General features: G+C 36.9%; 1 protein-coding gene and 1 long non-coding RNA gene across 2 annotated transcripts in view; one reads left to right on the top strand and one right to left on the bottom strand.

Moving 5' to 3' along the window:
- LOC145679387 (putative chitinase 10) overlaps nucleotides 1–16,121 on the bottom strand; it is a 378,497-nt gene that overhangs the window by 147,641 nt on the left and 214,735 nt on the right. The window lies entirely within an intron of this gene.
- LOC145678436 (uncharacterized) lies at nucleotides 592–13,633 on the top strand. The gene is made up of 3 exons (XR_014130393.1): nucleotides 592–703; nucleotides 8,627–8,765; nucleotides 13,486–13,633. It is a non-coding gene; the product is annotated as an uncharacterized LOC145678436 (long non-coding RNA).

The raw sequence follows: 16,121 nt of genomic DNA, 5'->3' as shown, positions 1-16,121 counted from the left end.
GGCATTTGCCTGGTATGAAATGAGGAAAACCCAAGAAAGCCTCATTCAGGATGTCTGGACTTAAAAGCTTTTGATACTTTTTCGACCGAGTGCCCCTACCGGAATCGAACCTGGGTCCGCTCGTACCGAAGGCGAGAGCGTTAGCAACTACGCTACGCGGAGCCACTTGTGTCTAGGAAACCTATTTTTACTAGGATATTTGCAACAAAATTTATTTCCTTTCTTTCTTTATTTTTCTTTTTCTTTTTGTTTTTTAACAATAAAACAAAACATATTTTACAGCCTCACTGAAATTTAAAAACAGCAGTCAGGGAGAGCTCACGTTTAAGATTCTTTTTGTTTTGTTTTGTTTTGTTTTGTTTTGCTTGTTATGTTCTCTAGTTAACTAATGTTTGAGTTCCTGAGAATTACATTATTATTATTATTGTTTCATAATTTTCGAACCAAAAATTAGATGTTTTTCTTTTTTTCCTTGTGTTGACGTCATTGTGGCAAGTTGGGGTGTTTGTATCGTACCTTGGCATTAATTTGGTTACTAGCACATAGTTTCAAGGTCATAAGTTGTAGGCCGCTTGAAACAGCTATTACACAGTTGAGTGTCAGGCGTTTGACTTGCAGGTTTCGTTACAGCGTCTAAATTGCAGTATTGGATTGCGTCCAGCTTCTATGGCTGGTAAAAAAGTTATATCGCTTTCGTAATATGGTAAGAAATACAATGTAACAGTTAGGTATAGTATATATGACTAGTTTAATTAGTCGGAAATTACTCTGTTTCCTTGTCTTATTCTTTCGATTATGTTTAAGTACTGTGTCTTCATAGTATTGTTTCACTATTTCTAGAAGGAATTAAGTATTAACGAAGTAAAGAATAAGCAGAAGCCCACTTTGACGTTTACTATTTCTCATACTTCATTGAGAATGTTTTGATCCCCAATTGCGCAAACTTCTAATATGTATGTGTGTTTCTTTTTGTTGTTGTTGTTGTTGTTGTTCTAGTATGTATGTGTGTTTCTTTTTGTTGTTGTTGTTGTTGCTTACACTGCTATAGATATGAGCTCCTTCATGGCTAAGCGGTTAGCGTACGCGCCTTTGGTGTGGGAAACCCGCGTTCGATTCCCGGCGGGAGTGGTTCGGAGTCCATGTTAATCAGTAAGTCCACGTCTCATACAGCCTCGTTGCAGAAAAGGATATTAAAATCAACTCAGCACTGCTTTACAGATGGAGTTGTTTGATTCAGGGTTCGAATGAAGCTTTTTACGGAAAGCAGGCACGTAGCCAAGGGGTGGGTCCAGACCCCCCCCCCCTTCGGATCCAGAAATGAAAAATATTAAGGAAAGATGAAACAGAAAGAAACAGATGAATCAGCCTCAAAAATATAAAGCTACAATAAGCGTTTTGGTTACTCTTTCTTACGAGGAGCTTTGTGTGGAGGAAACGGGAGGGGGGGGGGCGGATCAAGTTGAAATTGGATATTATTATAACGGAACATTCCGAATTCCATCTAGCTCCATGTTAACCGTATGCAGCGGCGCAAATCTGTCTTCAACATTGGGAGGGACGGGTAAGACAGTTCTCATAATTTTTTTTAAGGATGTTCAAATTATGAAGTTGAAAAACAATGCTGCGGAGGATCAGGGGAGCAGAGTTGCCTTCAAAATTGTGAGGTGGGCAGATTTAAGGCTTATTCTGGGGTGGGGACATCAATTTCATCTTACTTTCCTTTGTGGCAATCGGACACAAATCATCACATTTCTCTCCAAAAAACGCATTTCAAATCGGATTATTGAGGGGAAAGTCCCCCCCCAGTTCTAAGATTGGAGGGGACATGTCCTCATCCCCCCGGGACTTGCGCCAGTAACCCTATGGACTACAAATGACGATCGATAAACCGGTTCTTTCAGATAGCCTGTCAGAACTTAAGCAATGCCCAGAATTACCAATAATATGAACCATTTTGAATTTCGCGGCAACACTAATCCATTTTATAGGATGTCTTTACTCCAGAAAGAGATCTCGTTGCTATCCTTGACGGCATTGAACTAAGATAAGAGAAATAGAAAGAAGACGAGAAGAACCGAGTTCGAATGACCTTGGAAGACTATGTCTTTGTCAATACTTTTTTCTATTCTTTTACGCAAGATTTCTTCATAATTCTTTAATTAAAATACTTACTAACATATCCTCATTTTATTGTCCTAACAAATCAATATGGATATGTTGTCAGTAAAATAGTTTAGATTGATCGAACCCCTGGTGTGATAACCACAGTATTTCGTCACAGACCTCCCGTATTGCGAAATCGTGGCTACGTGCCTGCGGGGAGGGGGCGACTTTTCAGATATACAATCCAAGCCTTTTATTTCTCAGTGATGCAAGATATAATATATAGTATATAATATGTAAAATATGAAATGAGGGAACATATTTTCCCGGCAAGGGAGAAATTCTTTGGCGAGTTGGGGAAATTACTTGACGAGAGGGAAAATCTTCATCCTCTCGTTGATTCAAATCTTGATCGAAGATCATGCGAGTAGGATTCCATATTATGCTGTAGGTGTAGGTAGTACACAGTCTTGGCGCTGAATAGGACGCTAAGCTTCAAGCCAACCACATGTCTGTAATAACCTATTGCGATTGAATGGTAATGTAACGTAATGTACGATATGTGCATTTTCTAGATGCCATAAATTTATAATTTTAATTGAACATTCCACGATTATATACTTCAGGTTAAAGGAGTTTGATGATTAATTGAAGTGAATAATCGAGGCAGTGATTCTCAATCTTCTTGACTTACGACACACTTTAGTAAACCCCAATGACATCGATATATTTGTTTAGATTTTGGATTGCTTTCCAACAAGTCGAGCCGCGCCAAAGCTGTAGGCTTACTAAGTTAAGTGAACTGATCCTAATCTAAATCCATTGTTTTCGGGGGCGCAGAAATGGACAGTGACACTTCCGATACTATTTAAATCAAAATTCAGCCAAGCAACTTGGGGAGGGAAAGAGGGGAGACGGATCTTACAAATGATCGAAAATAACCGATATGAGAGAGCGTTTCGTAATAGTAAAAAAAGTGACTGACTAACGTAACATACATGTATTACTGGTTTTCTTATTTTCACCCAACGAAGCAGGTAATTAACGCTAGTACTAGGTATGTGTAGACTAAATGAGGTGATTTGCTTCGTGACCCTTCGAACAATGTACGAAGCGGATGCAAGCAGTTAGTACATGGAGTTAGCTTACCTAAATTTAGATTTCGCTTTCCGAAATCTTAATGGATGTATTAAGTGATTTCGTTACTTACACTCTTAATCTCTAAATACAAGGATTCAAAACACATTTTCGATTCCAAACTATGACTCTGCTAGACAAAGAAAGCATAGTCCAGTGTATGTTTTACTTCATTTTCATATACGTGCTCGTAGGTTTTCTCGGGGACTTGGTTTCCTCCCACTTTCTCATTTCACCAAATATTCCATAATCATTAACTTGCTTTAATCACCGACTCCCTTAGCCTAACAGCATAATAGTGGGACATTAAACTCAAAGACTTTATTTTTATTTTCAAGTAATTACTTTTCTCTCCCTTATTTATTTTTAATTTAATTTCTCTTTCAATTTCCCTCTTTTAGGAACATCAACATAATTTACAATTCTGTCTCATTATAATAACACTATTAAAAGTCCCATATGCAGCTCACCACGTTGGAACCCAGCGGAAACAGATGAACAACGAATATTGTCGAAAATATGCATTGCTTACAGCGGCGTAGCGAGCATTAGAAGATTGGGAGGGGGATGAAACTTGAAATTGCCAAGTCTTGATTTTTATCTTAAAAAAATGTCAAGTCTTGATAAAAAAAAAAAATGCCAAGTGTTTCGAAAATCTTACAAACCCTATGAAAAACTATTACAGCAACCTTATTTTCATATTCGTTCCATTCCATGCCCCCCGTCTGAGACACGAATAAGATCAGCCCTTGTTCCGCTCTCGAGTCCAATTTAACATCTAACCTCAGGATCATTATCATCACCCACGAAGCACAACTGTTAATTTGATAACTCATGGCTATGTTAGGTAACCTCCGCCAGCTAATCTTCACGAGAACCTTTAAAGTTACAATCAGTTGTAGAAATGCATTTAAAAACGTAGAATAAGGTAGGTTATATTTACTGTTTGTGATGTAGAAGTGCCTAATTTACATATTAAACATTCAATTGAGGGGTTCAGTGAGAGACCAGGCTAACTTACATCCAGGTCAAGATTGAGATTTTGACGGAACAGCATACTAATGTCATTAATTGACCTTTGCCTCAACCACTTGTCTGTGTGGCTTGTCCTGAGACAGGGGCGGATCCAGGGAGGGTCTATCTCCCCCAAGAAGAGGAAACTTTGTGTATTTTAATATAAAATAAAACCCACCCAGAGTTGAATCTCTTAAAAGTAGCTCTATCTTGTAAGTAGTGGCATTACAACCCACCGCCCCCCAGTAGTCCATCCTGGATCCACCCCTGTTGTATACTAAACCAAACTATGAATATCAGTCGTATCCTTTGAAACGTGCTGTTTTCATTTGTTTCCTTTTCTTTCAGAAAGTTAAAATTGTCAGTTAGCCTAGTCTCTCGCTAAACTGTCAATTGTGACAAAACACACCAATAATTGTTGATGCCAACTAAAACATACATATCCAAAGCCTACAAAATATATCACATTATTTAAGTTTTTTTCTTTCTTTTTTTTTTTTCAAAATTGCTTGCAATGTTTTTCTTCGTGCCAAGCATCCGAATGTCATCTTGAATTCTGACCTCATTTCACTACAATTCTTTGAAGTGTAAGACTGCGCAGCTTTTTTTCCCCCTCTCTCTCGCTCTCTTCAGTCCTTCAGTCTCCCCCACTTTGATTTCATGATTTCGCACTCTGATGAAAAGTATTAAACACCAAAATGGAAAAGTACTAATATATAACCTCTCTTTTAGTAGCCCCTCCAACCACACGCCCGGGGCACGTGCCTTGCTTGCTCGCCCATAGCTCTGTGAGCTATATAAGTAAAATACAATGCGCGCGCATATGTAAACTTGGTGCCAGCTTTGATTCTCGCTGAGAGAGTATACATATAATGTTGGTTCGAATTCCATCAAAACCATAGGCTCATTTTTGTGTAACCTTGGTACTGAAGAAGACAGTAGACTTCAACAAATATTCCTGTCGGGCCTCGATGGCTCAGTGGTAGAGCGTTCACCTCTGGTGTTTGGGGTCTTTGGTTTGATCCCAGCTCGCGCCAAGTAAACTTTGTGGTGGACAAACACCGTGTGAGTGGGTTTTCTCGGGGTTCTCCCGTTTCCTCCCACTTTCTTCATTCCACCATTTCATTCATTATATCATCATCAGCGTCTCCTTTAGCCTAGCCGGTATACCCGTCATTATTGATACAACTATTATATACAGGATGCATCAGAAGTCCCTTGTCATCCTTTCTGAAAACTACAGGGATGTAGTTACATTGATTGCGAGATAAGAGATACACATTAGGCCCAGAGGGATACTTTCGGATTACATCACGCGGACGGTCGCCATCTTAGATTCGAAATTGTAATACGGACGATAAGTGGGTAGTGTGATACATGGCCATGCACTAAAATGTTCTGAGGATGTCAAATATGCAATCAGATATCATGTAACTTATTCTGGTGAAATGTTATTGGCAGTGAACCAAGTGAGACTATATGTAGTGGTATGTCATACCCTTCTTTTTTTTTTCCAGTGATAGAGACATACCGTTTCTGTTTTTTTAGTGATCAAGATAAACCTTCACGGAAGAATAAATGCTAAATACCATTAATAAATCCCTTTTTTATACGTATTGACGAATAGCTTTGCACATAAAAAGATTTTATTTCTTATGTAGATTCTAAGTTGACAATACTGACATTTTTACCTTTTTCTACCTTTTGTTTGTAAAATGAGGTGTTTTCAAAGAAGTTCATCTAGTTTATATTTTGATGTGCCGTATTGAATTGTTTCTTTCGTATGTATGTATGTGTCGTCTTGTCTGAATTCTTATAAGCGTCGTATTTTGAGCATGGGCGGATTTAGGGGATTGCTGTGGGGGCAGATCTTACGGGAGTTTGAAATACCCCTCATTCGAGTGTGTGGTCCAGGAGTTTTCCAGCTGGAAATTGTTAATATTGAAAGTCGGTTTTTGAGCACTTTCGTGTATAATTCTCTGATACAAGGTAAGGGCTATTTTTATTTATTTTTTTCCAGAAAGTTGTTCACGATGGATGGATCAGTCTCTCCGTTTTTTCTCCGTAACTAAAAGAAGCTTTCCAGTGGTTTTCAGACATTATGTAAATAGAAATGCAATCTTGTAGGCTTCACACCTCACTGCATTTGAACATTTAGATAGCCGATATGTCGAGTCAAAATCGTAATAAAACACACCGCCTCTGATTTTTCCCACTTCGAACACATTTCCCTGTTATAGTCAGGGGTAAAAGCGAGGGGGAACGCGGGGGACGCAGTTCCCCACCTCGAAAAATATGTAGGACGTCCCCCAGATCCTAAAATGGTACAATGGGCAGAGATAGGCAGGAGGAACGGCGTGGAGTGATGCCGCTACCTACCGTCCCCCCACCTTTTCAGGTCCACTTTTACCCCTGGTTATAGTATATGTTCTACATGTTCCTACTGAGCAATAAACATTTGCAGAAGCTTCTTCCAATTGCTGTGGACACAAAGTAGGATATAGGGTCAAATTTGTGCACAGACGATGGCGATACTTTGTTCTAGATGATAAAAATTATGAATATTTACTGCACAAACCATAGCCTTAACTTTTCCACTTAGCTAGAAATTGAACAGCGTTAGGTCCGGTGATCGAGCAGCCATTCAACTGCCTCTCGTCGATCAACCCATGTTCTAGAAAATTGTTCAAGTAGTGACGCAATACGAATCCATAATGAAGAAAGCGCCATGGTGTTGAAAAAACTGCGAGAATGTACCATCCTCGGGCATCGCAGCTCGCAATATCTATCCCTGTACGAGCGTGAGGTATTATTCCGCAGTTAATTTTATGGAATGAAAAAGTGACTGATTAGACGTATTCCTCATTTGTCTGCCAACAACATAATTAATTTTCTTTGCGCTGGTCATGTTGGAGGGGTCTTGCACACGGGGTTGTCAGGTGACCAATTGTGCATGTTCTGCCTATTAACCTTCCCATTTACGTAGAGGTCAGCTTCATCTGAAAAGAGTATTTGCATAAAAATGTTAACCATAATTACTCACTGCACTTGGCGATCAACATCGTTCTCGTGGAGATGTTGCTTCATTTGCACCTTGTACGGATACACTTATACACGCGCAGACCCTATGACTCAACCCACATTGCATTAATAAATGACGTGTGCTCCTCTGGGGCCACATCCAGAAAGAAGTCAGCACTGCCGTAGGCGTTGCTTCATCTGTAGCTCTCTACGATCGTCCGCTACGACGTATGTTCACGAATGTGCCCGTCTCCTCAAATTTAGTTAATTACTGTGACACTGCAATATGTAACACAGTCACATTGTGGATGATTCTGTTTGCAATCGGTAACCACTGTACAGGCACTCCTCCCGCTCCACAGTTTGAATATTTCGATGCATTCCTCACGTGCTAACGGTATGGTTCTACATCTAGAAGAAAGAGGTAAATACAACGTTCAATTGGCAATAACTTTTCACCAAATTAAGCTCCATGGAATCTGATTGCATATTTGACATACTGAGAAAATTCTAGCCTGTGGCCATATATATATCACATTACCCACCAGTTTATAACAAACAAATTTAATCCAAAATGGCGGCCGTCTGTGAGAGTATTTCCAAACGGCCTAATGTATATCACCCATCTCACATTCAATTAAACTACACCCGTGTAGAATTTAGAAAGGAACTTCGTATGATGTATACAGGGTGTTTCGAAAGTCCTCTGACGTTACAACAAAACGTAAGAGGAAAAACCATTTCTAAATATGTTGTTTTCATTCTAAAGTGAACACTTTTTAAATCGGAGGAGCCGTTTGGGCTGTACTCTTTATGCGCCCAATGTGGAATGAAAATGCAATGTTACCATTTACCTGGACCCACAACATATGTGAATGAAGTTACTGTTTGAAATGGGGGCTAGCCATCGACATGTTAGCGTAAAAATCAGTAACTTCATTCACTTATGTTGTGGGTCCAGGTAAATGGCAACGTTGCATTTTCATTTAACATTGGACGCATAAAGAGTGTACAGCCAAACGGCTCATCCGATTTTGAAAATTCCTTCAACTTACATTGGAAACATCATATTTGGAGACGGTTTCCCAATTACATTTTGTTGTAACTCTGATAATAATCGAGTTACTTAATGTCAGGGGACTTTTGAGACACCCTATATATCTTATGGAATATATGTTTGATGTCCCTATAACTGTAGTATAATTTAGTTTGTTTAAATTTACAAGTTATTACAAGTAGATTCTGACTTACATGCGTAAGAGTTTGTATGTAACTAACTAATGAATTCTATTTCATGAAATTTACATTGAAATATTTAACACAAAATCTTTTATATTCATGCTTAACTTAGTGACTTGGCTTTGGACTGCAACTGATTATTGTACCCCATTATTGCTTGAGAAGAAAACCGATGTCCGAATCTTCATTTGGAGAAACCAAAGAACTATTGGAATTCTGAGGATTGCAATCATTAATTTCTACACTTCAAGGTGCGTAAATTATATCTAGGTATATTCTGTGTTTATTGTTATAATTACTATTACTAATATTGGGTTTAGAATCAATCAAGTACTTCATGATATTTTAGAGGGATCAAGATGGCTGCCAGATAGATAAATATTTGAGCGTCAGGCCCTTATTTCTTTTCAATTTTATATTTAATCAATGTCTATTTCCCCCCCCCCCTCATTATTCCACCAAATCGTATTCCAAGATCATCAATTTTCAATACTCATTTGTGACTGTCAGCATACATAGCATAACCGTAGGAAGTAAAACAAAGATTTATTTTTATTTTTCGTTTTCATGTCTTTTCTCCATAGCTGTGAAAAATAACGACTTCAACATCATAAATTTGTATGCTACTTGCCTGCTTTCGAGCACAGTAATCAACTATTTGGACATTACGAAGCAAAGCAGGTCTACGTTGCAGTTAGCATACTTTTGAAAGGATGTGACATAATGATATTGGTGTTGCGATGTTCAGCCTAAACAGTGCAAGTAAATAAATCTGTAACAATTGTATTGGTGTTTAGCTTACATGTCCTCCAGACGGGCCATTTTTTTTTTTTTTTTTTTTTTTACATCTTGTTACTTCTACTCTATATGAGGGGTCGCGGTAGCTCAGTGGTGGAGCGTTCACCTCTGGTGCTTGGGGTCCTGAGTTCGATCCCAATCCCCGCCAAGTGAACTTTGTGGTGGACAAACACCGTGTGCGTGGGTTTTCTCGAGGTTGTCCCGTTTCCTCCCACTTTCTTCATTCCACCATTTCATTCATTACTCATCATCACCGTCTCCTTTAGCCTAACCGGCATAATCGTGGGACGTAAAACTCAAAGATTTCATTTCATTTCTACTCTATATGAAGTATATTCTGAAGTTGTGTTTTTGGGGACGTGGTAGCTCAGTGATGGAGCGTTCACCTCTCCTGCGTGGAGTTCCTGGATCGATCCCAGCACGTGCCAAATGGGCTTTGTGTTGGACAAACACTGTGTGTGGTTTTCTCGGGGTTTTCCCGTTTTCTCTCACAGTTTTCCTTCTACTATTTCATTCATTCTCATGATTATAGTCTCCTTTAGCATACCCGGCAAAATCGTGGAACGTAAAACTCAAAGATTTCATTTCATATAAACTTTGGTGCAAAGTAACCCCATAGATGAAGATATTTTGCACCACATACAAAAAAGTATGTTCAATATACTAACATAATGTTTGTCTGCAATGTTTTCTCTCCTGTATTTATACATTTCACTTTTTACACAAAACTGCATGTGTAACGAATTTTTGTTACGAAATTCGAGACGAGACATAGCTCTTCCAATAGAAACAGATACAGTTTTCGAGACGAGACAACTTTCGCGACACCTTTGCGAGAGGTGACAGTCTCAAATCATTTCTCGTGCGTACCCCTAGCCCATATCGTGCGTTATCAAAAAGCATGTTAATGAGAAATAACAACATGTAAATACAATATAGGTAGTTAAAAACATTTTTGTTTTCATTCTTCACTAATGCATTATTATTAACCTCAGTATTTTATTGTCCATTCTTAATCTTAAGGTGATATATAATTAAGTTTTGAATTCGGTTAACTTATTTTGTTTCTCAAATTGTATTAAAAATGTATGTACAAACATGTTTATTTTCATTCTTGAGTGCTTAAAGTCACTATAGTTATTAAACATAGTAATTAATATTGTACTCTTAACGTTAAAATAATATACAGTTAACTTTTGAATTCAGTTAACATTTTTCTTACTGAAATTGCTTTAAAAAGTATGTAAAAACTTTTTTATTTTCTTTCTTGAGTGCCAAAAGTGATGCACAGTTATTAAGATTAGTACTTTATACTCTATTCTTAATTTTAAACTGATAAACAGTGCGTTTCTGAATAAATTATGTCAAGTTATTTGAGTGACGAACACTGGTATAAAACCCTAACTACCACTGGAACATTTCGATTTTGAGATGACTACTACCGGTGCAATACAAGGGATTTTAAAATATTGTTTTTCCTTCAACGGCTATTCGATTTTGAATTCTGACTACATGGTCATATATAGGAAGGATCAGTGTCTCTTTCCAACTATGGTACAGCTCCGACCGATTCACGGTGCTCACAGAAGAGACAAAAGAGTATGTTTTCAACCTTAAAGTAACGACCACTGGTGTTTTTACCCTGGTATGCAAAAGTAAGTGGGTACCCCAATGGGGTAGAGGGGTACTATGCGGTACCTAATTTCTGCATTTTAGATATATGGAAATACATGTGTCTAAAATGTAAAGAACTGATATTTGTTTACCGAAAACTGCAACTCGGTAAGCCTTACGGATACCGAGACATGGGAAAATAAAGAGCGACACGATATGTATGTGGGGCTTGCATACTTGAAGGTACAATTTGGAAAATGAATTCAAATATGACTAACGGCTATCAAGATATTGTCAAATAAAGAGAGGACCAATACAGGTATGGGATTTTCGTATTAGATGATAAAATTTCCGAAACCGGTCATGGAAAGTTAATAAACACCAGTAGCAATTCCATCTTCAAGTAATTAGATATTTCCATGGGGTGTTAGAACATCTTACAGTCTACCAAGATTAAATTTTAAAAGCTTTTGAAAATATAACTTGACATTTGTAAAGAGTATTAGAAATATGTATTTACCTAAAACTTGCAGCTAGTACATCTAACATATAGAGAAACACCGTGAAATAAAAGAGTATGAGATGTTGAAACTTCGGAAAAATTATTGGTCCCAACAAAATTAAAATAAGATGGTATTTCTATGGGTTAAGTAAGTACCTCAGTACAATTTCGATGGAAAGATTAGTTCTAGGTTTTCTTCAGGCAGTTCCAAAGGTTCATCGAGCTGTGTAAAAGAGTGAAAATTCCCTGTGAATATCTAATATAGTAACCAAAATATAACGAGTCATTTATTTTATGACGTAAAAATAGAGATCTTTAAGGATTTGTACTTCTGGGTCTTTGCTATAAGAAAGAAATTCAAAAACCTACTGTATATACCTTAATATGCAATTAAATCAGTGAGGACACAGTAACTTAGTGGTGGGGTGTGTACCTAGTATGTTTTGCAGAAACTACACTGGAGTATTCTCTTAATCCACAGAGATACGATCACACTTAACTGCCCATTTAATTTTAAAATGAAATTAAGGCAAGTGAATGTTGATGATAGAATTGATGGAGTGTAAAGGTGGGAGGAAAGGAGTACACCGAGAATACCCACGAATACAATGTCGACTACCAACTGACTTGGACACGGATCAAACCAGGGACCCAATACACCAAAGGTACGCACTCTACCACTAAGCCACCGTGCCTCCACCCATTTAATTGTCTATTAAGGTGTATACGGTAGTTTTCTGAAATTTCTTCTTCTTACAGCAAAGACTCAACAGTACAAATCCATGTGGGTCTCCATTTTTACGACCTCGTAAAATACATAATTACTTATATCTCGGTTGCTATATTAGATATTGACAAAGAATTTTCATTCTTTTTGTACGCTAGGAATTATCACGCTTGGATTTACCCGAAGAAAACTTCGAGCTGAATTAATCTTTCGATCGGAATTGCCCTGACGAGTGTGAGGTACTCACTTAACCCATATAAGTACCATCTTATTTAACTTTTATTAAGATCAAAAGTTGTTTTATGAAATTTCAAGATCTAATACTCTTTTATTTCACGGTGTCTCTCTAGCTGTAAGATGTACTGGCTGGAAGTTTTGGGTAACTCTATTCTCTTTTCTAATACTCTTTACAAATGTCAAATTATATTTTCCAAAGCTTTTAAAACTTAATCTTTTTAGACCCATGATGTTCTAAAACCCCATGGAAATACCCAGTTACTTTAGGATGAAATTGCTACTGGTGCTTATTCAGATTTCATGATCGATTTCGGAAATTTCACCACCTAACACGAAAACCCCATAACTGTGTGGGTCCTCCCTTTATTTGACAATATCTTGATAGCCATTAGTCATATTTTCATTAATTTTCTAAACTACTGTCAAGTATGGAAGCCCCACATACCTATGGTGTTCCTATTTATTTCACCATATTTCGGTAACTGTTAAACATACCGACTTGCGGTTTCGGTAAACCTCTCACTCACACACCTGTAACGTTCTTTATAAGTTTATTAAGATATATTTTAGAATGTTTAGAAATGGGAGGTCTGCGAATGCCATAGTACCCGAAAACCCCCATAAGGACGTGTGTGTAGTGTATTGAATTGAAACTACTTTTGAGGTTGTTGATAGCCCTCAGTAATTACGTTTTCGAAACTGCACAATCTAGTACGCAAAACTCACACTTCTATGGTGTTGTCCTTTATTTTCCCATACCTCGGTATCCATAAGGCTTACCGAGTTGCGGTTTTCTGTACTAAACAGATATCAGTTCTTTACATTTTAGAGACATATATTTCCACATATCTAAAAATGCAGACATATTAGGTACCCCATGGTACCTCGAACGCCAGTGGGTACCCACTTACTTTTGCATAGTAATACATTTCGAGTTGTTCAGCATCAACAAACACTTTTTTTTTTAATTCATCATTTTTCTACCAGAAACCCAAAAGTCCATACCTGACCGAACAGATTTTGTCCATTTAATCTAAAAAATGTTAAATATTTTAAAATGTAACATTTTAAATATTTTTGGATTTTTTTTCAGGTATTTCATGTATCAAAACAAAACCAGGATTCTGCATGAAAGACAGCGAAAAGAAGCAGTGTAATTTGTGGCTAAAAGCACGTCCTTTCTGAAGACAGACCCGATTGTATTTACATTCTTTTGTACAAATATGTAACCTTAATAAATATACTGCTCCGCAAATTATTTCTTTCTTCCATAAATTAGAATAAATGTATGTCTGTTTAAAGAAAATGTTTGTTAGTTAAAGGTCTTTTCAACTCTTTTTCTCTGTAAATAAGAACATTATACCTTGCAACATTTTTTTTTATCATTGTGCAATTCCGATTGGATAAAGTAAATCTGCACGAAGCACTATTATTTCAGTCATACATTAATAACTAATGTATTGTTCTGTGAATAAGGCAATGGTATAGTGAATATGTTTTAACATAAAATCTGTAACTCAGCTTTTCAGTAGTCAACTTTATTGAGAATCCGAAGAAAGAAAGAAAAAATGTTGGACTTAACGAATTTCAAAATTATTTTTGTTCGAATTCTGGACTAATCCAAATTATCCAGAGAAATCATTTATGTTGCTCTCTACAGATGTATCCTTTCTCCAAATCGTATGAAAAGGAGACTTCATACATCGCTATATTTTGTATGTACTATGTTTCGTATTTATTTAATCACTTTGTACCTTTCTCTAGTGTTGACAAGGCCGCAAGTGTCAATCGAATAATTTAGTGTTTCACTCATGTAACCTTGTGACTAACGTACGTCCTGTCGGTATATATATGTTACTGGGTTCGGTTAGCGACAAACAATTTTTAGTGTTAAACAAATACAAAAATCTACACGCAATGAGATACGATGATCTCTGCCTCATAGACAATACCAAGCAACTAACGGTACTGAGTGTGGTTGAGTTTACTAGTGGTATTATCTGGCTAAAATCAATGTTCCGAGAGCTATACTTCTTTTTGTGCTCTGAATGCAAACTTTGATATAACCGTTTTAAATTATTGTACATCTATCTATCTATATAGCTATATCTATATCTATCTATCTATCTATATATATATATATATATATATATATATATATATATATATATATATATATATATATATATATATATATATATATATATATGTATATAATTGTAAACTAGAAACTTCCGAGTAATTCTGAGAATCATCGCTCTTTCTTTAAATAATGTATGAGACTATTACACTGCTCGTTACTTAAAATGTTGAACTAAGAAGGATACATCCAGGAAAGTCCAAATTTGCAGAATGTGTAGAGCAGGGAAGGATAAATATGTTTGGTCGATGGCTGCACAGCTTCTCATACCTGTGAACTCCGCCAGCTACAGTTGATGAGCTGTGGCATTGGATCGTAAGACGCATGGCTTACCATACCAGAAGAGAACATCCTCTCGATGTCTCGCTGTGTTACAGTCGTTCTGGTTGTCAATGTTGGGTCAGTTCTGCTCTGCTATCACCACGTTGTCACACAGCGAATACAGCGGTAAGTTTAACCCTTAACGTAGCAAGCCTAAGTCGTCAAAGTTGTTTACCAAGCTGGAGTCTTCTGGGGACCCCAAGTATTATTTTAATTTCTCAACATAGTATTGCAGAGGGTTACTCCAACTATTATTTTTTGGATGTCTAGAAGCATACTTAAGTTAAATGAACATTGTTGACGTCAAATATTATGTATATTTGAACACTATTCAGTTCTTCATACAATTTCATACTTGTGTGTTCGTAAATCTGAAACACAGGTTTAACAATGAAGTTTTTACATTTTGAAGTGTGTTTTTATTTTTTGTATTTTTTAAAGAAACGCATCGTTGATCTAATCATGTAATTGATATCTCAAAGGGTTGCAGGATACATATAAAAATCGAGAATAAATTGATTCTTATAATTGCGGCAGTATCACCAAATATCACTCTCTGGGGTCCCTAGAGTACCCCGCTTGGTATGTTAAGGGTTAAACATATTCGACACTTACTATTAGATATCGGCTTGGGAACTTTGGCGTAGCTACCCTGTCTCCTTGAAGTTGCATTTTTAATGGGGAGTACTGTTTAGGAATCATCTTGTGAGGGAAAACGTTTTCAGCTGACACCATGTTTTTAATTATAGCTTCATTTAAAAAATAACTTATCTGTTAATTAAAATGTTCATAGAAGTTATTTCTGGAAAATCCTATTCACGCCTCTTGTGGTAACAACTGCATTTTGGAAGAGGATATTATTAAGGAAAAGAATGAGGTAAAGTCGTCTGTATATAGTACACACGGAAAAGAAAGTATTTGACAGTTGACAAATTTTCTTTTGCCAATAGGTCGGCAACAAATTAATTAATTTGGATCTTTTTGTTGTTATTCTTCGAATAGTTATAACTTGACAACCTGCCAAAGTCGGTACTCTGATAGGTTAATTTATTGTTGAGTTTTTAGGAAAACAAATTTTGTCAACTGAAGAATATTTTCTTTCGTGACTGTACAAGCAATGGATGATAACGGCTTAATAAATGACTGTACGTAAGTCTTTTTTTGAGTTTGAACATAGGATTGTACATGGCTGTGAATTTTGCATTATTATTGAAGTGCTGCAACTAAGTTATTGCAAAAGGTATGATAAATTCTTACAGTAATATTGT

Source organism: Thermobia domestica, chromosome 2 (genome assembly GCF_964235325.1).
Source record: "Thermobia domestica chromosome 2, izTheDome1.hap1.1, whole genome shotgun sequence".
NCBI lineage: Eukaryota > Metazoa > Arthropoda > Insecta > Zygentoma > Lepismatidae > Thermobia > Thermobia domestica.
This window is presented reverse-complemented; position numbering and strand designations above follow the sequence as displayed.